The 6,468-nt window shown below is 34.4% G+C and overlaps 1 pseudogene; it reads left to right on the top strand.

Annotated features, from left to right (window-relative positions):
* The first annotated feature begins 494 nt into the window (after nt 1-494).
* LOC104704620 (putative F-box protein At1g65740 pseudogene) lies at nt 495-2,918 on the top strand (annotated as a pseudogene).
* Nucleotides 2,919-6,468: the final 3,550 nt, after the last annotated feature.

Here is a 6,468-nt window from a genome sequence, read left to right as displayed (position 1 = left end):
TTATACCAATGGCAAATTATTATTGTGGAAAAAAAAATAAGAGCAAATTATTAAATGGCCTATGAAGCTTTGTTAGCGCAGCAGTCAGTATTGATTTTGAAAATGCTTATCAATTAATATACATATAACGGATAAATTTGACATTTAAGATTTTTTTATATTTGATAACATTGGTTTGTAGGTTTTCATGTTTTGAAGTCTGTTTTAAAATATTTTAAATTTGTTACTTTTAATACATTAGATTTATTGCAATTTTTTGAGAGCTTTCACAACTTTCTTGACTAGATCTTCATCTACATGTTACAAGACAAAACGTACGTTCATAGACAACAAATAAATCTGTGCGTAATATACCTAAATTGAAGGAATTTTCCAGATAAGTCATAAGAGCAAAGTTAGATCCATAAAAAATTGAGCTCAATTGAGGTGGTTGGCTTGTAGCAATTAAAACATATTGTACACATAATATTTCAATGTTATCCATTATAGGCAAAATGGCCCGTAGTGAACAGTTTCTTCGTCATAAGTCCTCGGCACGTGAAAAATCACATGTTTACAAGACGGTGACACGTGAGCACGTGTTTCGTAGTTAACACGTAACGTGTAAAGGAGAAAAAAATTATCATCTAATATCTTCAAAAAAATTTCAAGCATCATCTAATATCTTCAAAAAAATATTTTGTGAGATATACAAGATATAAGGGTAAAGAGCTTCCGTAGTTTCAATCGTCATTATATCTTTCAATTCATTTATGTATAATAACACGTGAATGTAAGATTTTTGGCCATTTTATAAAAGTAAGTAATTTACGGTAAATTTGTCCTACTTTGGTCGAACAAAAGTGGTGGTGTTTTCGACATTGGTCATTGATGATACTTACATATTTTGAATGAAATCAACTTTACCAATTAGTGGTGTTATTGCCCATTGCAACCATTATAACTAAAACAAAAGAACCTAAAAATGTGGATAAAATAAAATAAAAGTGTGATCTTAAAAGTATCAGTTTCTTAAATTTTGTTGGATGATCAAAATTTAATTAGTTACACGAATTCATGATGACTAGTCTCTTGTATAGTTTACATTGACTATCTATGTATATGATAAGTTCCTCCTCCATTATTCTCAACCTCAAAACACTTTCTAGATCACAGCTGATTTCGTATGTCTTCCTCTTAATAGGGGGTTGCACACCCCTTATTTTCTGACTGCATATTATTTACTTTTTGAAACTCTACTACAGTTCTTTGAAAATTACTATTTATTAAATTTTATTACAATATATAAAAACATAAAGAGTCAATTATTATGGAATAATAATAACTTAAAAATCAATTTTCTTTACTCACCACACAAAAAACTTTTTATCAAGCCAATTATTTTTTTTAAGAACAAAAAAGTCAATCCACAAAAAAAGCTATTAATGGTTTGACAAAAAAAAGTCATTACTGGTATAAAATCTGAATAGAAAATGAGAAAATAATACTCAGCAATTTAGGTGCAATATTTTACATTTAGATTCAATGTATTCAATTTTCATTTATGGAAATAACTTATTTTTGTTTATATATTTTAGTATTTCTTGAAAAGTTATAAAGACAAGGAGCCTAAATGAGATTCAAAATCTTTTTAGGTTTTTATTTAAATGTATATATATGTGACTCACAAGTCACAACACAACACAAACAACCAAAGTAGCCGAAACAACCAGATTCGAGAGAAATTGTAGTAGATTGGTCTAACTTACCGGACGAGCTCCTCAACTCTATCGCCGTTCGATTGTTCTCCGTCGTCGAACTCAAACGCTTCCGTAGCATCTGCACATCTTGGCGACGCTCAGGTGTGGACAACAACATCAACCCTTTCTCGAGCCACATTGTCATCCACTTCTATCCCATCGCCCCTAGAGAAACCTTACTACACGACGAGATCTACTAATGCTATCCCGGTGCGTTCCTCTCACACATCGTCTTCTTCCGAGTCACTCTTTCCTCCTCCCCGAGCGAGGGCTGGATCATCAAATCCGATGTGGCCATCATCAACTCCGGGAGAATCCGTCTCCTTGACCCTCTCTCGCATTATCCGTTGCGCTGTTACTCCAAGAGCCTCGATCTTTTGAATGTCACTGTCTCCGAGATTCAAGAAGCCTATGTTGTTCTTGACAAAGCCAAGGTAAGAGTAACGGCTCCTGGATTCAAAAAAAGTGTTCTTGTCAAAGTCAAGGAAGGAGAAGATCATCATCATGGAGTTCTTGGTCTCGGTTGGGATGGATATATAACCTACTGGAATGGTAATGTCTTGAGGAGACTCGAACAAATGGGTGATCACTTCTCCGACATTATAGTTTACAAAGAGGTAACTTACGTTTTGGATTCACAACCAATTGTATGGTGTATTAGTTCCGATCTTTCTCTAAGTACCTAAGCGCTTTGGTCGATGAAACTATCACTAATGGCTGTTGGGGAGACATGAGATTTGTGGAAGGTTGTAGAGAGCTTTACGTTGTCGAGCGCCTCCCCAAAGAGAATCCCCAAAAGAGAATAGGTGGGCTTACATTGAACTATTCCATGACGGTCGGTTTCAAGGTTTACAAGATGGATGATGAGTTATCAAAATGGGTAGAAGTTAAGACATTGGGAGACAAAGCATTTATTATGTCTCCCGATACTTGTTTCTCGGTTTTGGCTCATGAGTTTCACGGATGCCTTCAAAACTCTATTTACTTCACCGAGAAGTTATGGACTAAGGTGTTCAAGCTAGACAATGATAATGGAAGTATCATCACATCAAAGTCTTCCAAGAGCTATTTCCAAATGTTTTCTCCTAGCTTTTTCTGAAACTTGTTTAGGTAGTCAAAGCTACTTTCTTTATAATTAAAAGTACCAATCATCTCTAATAATAATATTAAAGTTTACTTTCATCGTTATAGACAAAGCAATGCAACGTCATATTATAAGAACAACTAAAATATCTTTGTTCTTACACACGAAGCATTGACATAGTTTAAGACCGCATCAGAAGATTGACGAGCACAGTACGGATACGGATACAACAAAAAAATGAACTGGCTTAGAGAACGAAATTATCTAATATACCATACTTTTTCATTTGAGAATGAGTGTCGTCCTTGAATAATGTATGCCGCTTCCATTAGCAAATGTGCAGGGCATTTTCTAGATTTGCAGCTTACATGACATAAACCTTTTTTTTTTTTTTGAATGAATGTAAAATTTTATTCATCAAAAAAAACCTTGTCCTTACAACAAGTGTAGCTGAGTAATGTGAGCTCTTTGACATCTGCCAAGAATCGAATCCGCAGCCTTTACAAATTGTCTAGGAGAGTGTAACCAGTAAGCCAATCTGTTCATTTCTGGAGAACTTTTTTGCCTTTCTCGAATCTCTTTCAACCTAAACCTGTTAAAACTGATTAATCAAAAACTAATATTTACCGACTTCTTGAAGACTTCCTTTTGAATGTTATAACAGGTTTACTTCAGAGACCAGTTCATGAAATATGTGGGAGAAATCAAGAGACCTAAATATATGGAAAGAAAGAGCTAGCTTCTTAGAGGGTTTGTCTTCATGAACAAGGCAATCTGTTTTCGTCCTCTCGCTCTCAGTAAACAATTAAAGCAATATCAAAGCTGATTTGAGTTGCAGCTGCCTAGACATTCTTAAGAGATACAGTTATAAACCATACTCCATGAATCTTATTATTAAGTAACAAATTAATTAACTTAGTATTAATTAACTTAAACATTAGACCCTTAGAGGGGAAGATCTCGAGATAAAAGCAAAAGGGGGCAAAAGAACTAAATCTTAACATTAATTAATTTTATAATTAATCTAAACTAGGATATTACCGGTGTCGCGGAAATGTTTCATATATTTTTTTTTTTTTTGATATTTTTGGATAGTCTTTATATGTGTTTGTAATTAAAATAATCATTATTAATATAATTTTTAACAATGTTCATTGGTAATATTTTTGGTTTCAGGTTTTTGTTATTATGTGTTGATTGTAGATTAAAATCAAATTTTTTTCTTGTATTAGAATGTATTGGAATACCATTATTATTGTTACTTGTTTTGTTTTATTTAATCATTTTTGGCTTTTGATATTTAATGGTTTTTATCAACGCTGAGGAGATTTTTTAGAATTTATGTTTTAAAAACGTTGTTTGATTGTGTTATATCAACTCTACTTCTTTACGTGTTTATGAGATTAGTTAATTTAATTATTAAAACATAAAATGAAAAATGTTTTTTCTCCCTTAAGATATGAAATGTTATTGAATGTTTTTTATCAAAAAAGAAATCCTTCAAACGTTTTTTTGTCATTGACATTACTTTTTTTAGAATTACGATTGGGCTTTTGATATGACGGTGGGCTCTGGTTCAAAAACCATTATAATTATATATATATTGAAGTCAGTCGTGATAAATAAATACTACTGAGGAAGTTTCTGTTTGGTGAGGAAGTTTCTGGTTGAAACAAAGTTTAAACCAGTTTGATTTATATATTACGGTCAAGTTAGGTTTAATTTTCTTCTTCTTCTTCATTTAGGCGTATATACAAGAAGAGATAAACGGTGACACGTGAGCAGTTGTTTCGTAGTTAAGACGGAATGTGAAAAGAGGAACCACTTATATATATGTGTGATTGTGATTTTTTTTTTTTTAACAAAAGAATCAGCTCAGACGAACCAATTAGAAGAAAAATTGTCTACAAACAAAACATGATGCGGAGACACACGCGCTTGGCGTGCTAAAGAATCCGCTCGTACATTAGCATTACGAGAAACATAAATCAAAGAGAAAGAAGAAAACTCCTCCCTATTGATCCGAATGTCGTCTAAATATGTTGCAAAAGCTGGCCAATCAGTTGGGGAAGACACCATCTTCACCAATCGGAGCAGTCGGTAAGAAAAGCCACATCCCGGAAGTCATGTCCAATCATACATCACATCGCCCAGATGAAGGCTTCAACTTCTGCATGTAACGGGGATAAACTTCGCCGGAAATTTGTAGCTCCAAGCACTGGGGGCGATCCTTATGATGAAATACAACACCATCCTGCAGCGGCAAAAACATCTGTCGCTTTCCAAGAGCTGTCAACATAACATCTCTGTCCCATAAAAATCATAAGAAAAGATAAATCCCTTCTATACCCAGGTGTTAGACCCGTAGTAGTGGAGGAAAACTCCTCCCCCTCGACATCTACCTAAGCCTCCTGCCAGGACAAAGCCTCACCCTCCGCCACCCGGACAACCTCATCAGGGCGTTCAGCCTGGTTTTCAAAAACACGGGCATTTCGAGCTTTCCAAATATACCACATCATCCAAGGAAAAACCTGAACCTGTGAACCCGGACTTATGGGATCTAGAAAATGATCATCATTACCAAACATTAAATTAAAAGATGACTCCAAGATTGGTTGCCCAAACTGAAGGAAAAGAGTTTACAAAAGAAAGTTCAGAAACTAAAGATCTTGAAGAACGAGCCAGACAATCTGCCCTCGCGTTTGTCGTCCTCGGAATCTGGGTCAGAGTGAAGGAGGGGAAGGATGATCTGAGAGAATCGAAATCTTCCAGTAAATTGGAGAAAGCTGAGCCAGATCCCTCTTTTTTTCTCTCCAACTTTTGTCACTTTTCCTAATTAAATCCTTATGTGTTTATTGTATTCACAAAAATACCATTATATTTCTGTTTCATTTGAATTTCTTGCAAAAATGTTTATTACATCCATATCCTCATATTTTTTTATTTATTTGTGAGCTTAAATAACACTCAATGCTATGAGAACTTCATTTTATTCCATCTCCTCTCCATTTTAATCCAAAAAAATTTGCAAGTGCGTTCATCTTGTTATATGTCGTGATCGATTAAATTGGTGATGGGTTTCTTTCATGGTGACTAAAGACGACGTCTTCTGTGCTTGACATTGCGAAATAACCACCGATAAGGTTATTTTCTGATAGATTTCATGATTTTTCTTGATTTTTTTTTATCGAAATTAGACTTCATTTGTTAGTCCAAATGTCATAATATCATTAAAGTCTACTATGTGGTCAGTTTTGCTATTTAAAATTTATCGAGTTTCGAGTCCATAGACTGAAATTTCATTCTCCTTAATTTCATTTGAAAACAAATAAAATATAGTTTAGACTGCATTATAATCTTTCTGTCGTATACTTCGTTTGCAGTCTACTAAGGTGATTATTGAAGTCTACTTCACATCAGGAAGTCTACTTGATACACTTGGTATTATCTGCGAAGTTGAAAACTTCTGGAAATCTATTTTTTCTTTGCGTTGTACCTGGTTGTGACACCCCGGTTTTAGAGACTTACAGAGAGGTCTAAAAGAATTGATTTGGCCACCTATGTAACCAAAGTGCACTTATCTTTTCGGTCAAGGACCCTGAGAGAACTCCAGAGTTAACCGTGCTTGAGCTGGAGTACTCTTAG

The sequence above is a fragment of the Camelina sativa genome, chromosome 7 (assembly GCF_030686135.1).
Source record: "Camelina sativa cultivar CO46 ecotype springtype chromosome 7, ASM3068613v1".
Classification (NCBI taxonomy): Eukaryota; Viridiplantae; Streptophyta; class Magnoliopsida; order Brassicales; family Brassicaceae; genus Camelina; species Camelina sativa.
The sequence above is the reverse complement of the archived record's forward strand: the minus strand, read 5'-3'. Positions and strand labels throughout refer to the sequence as shown.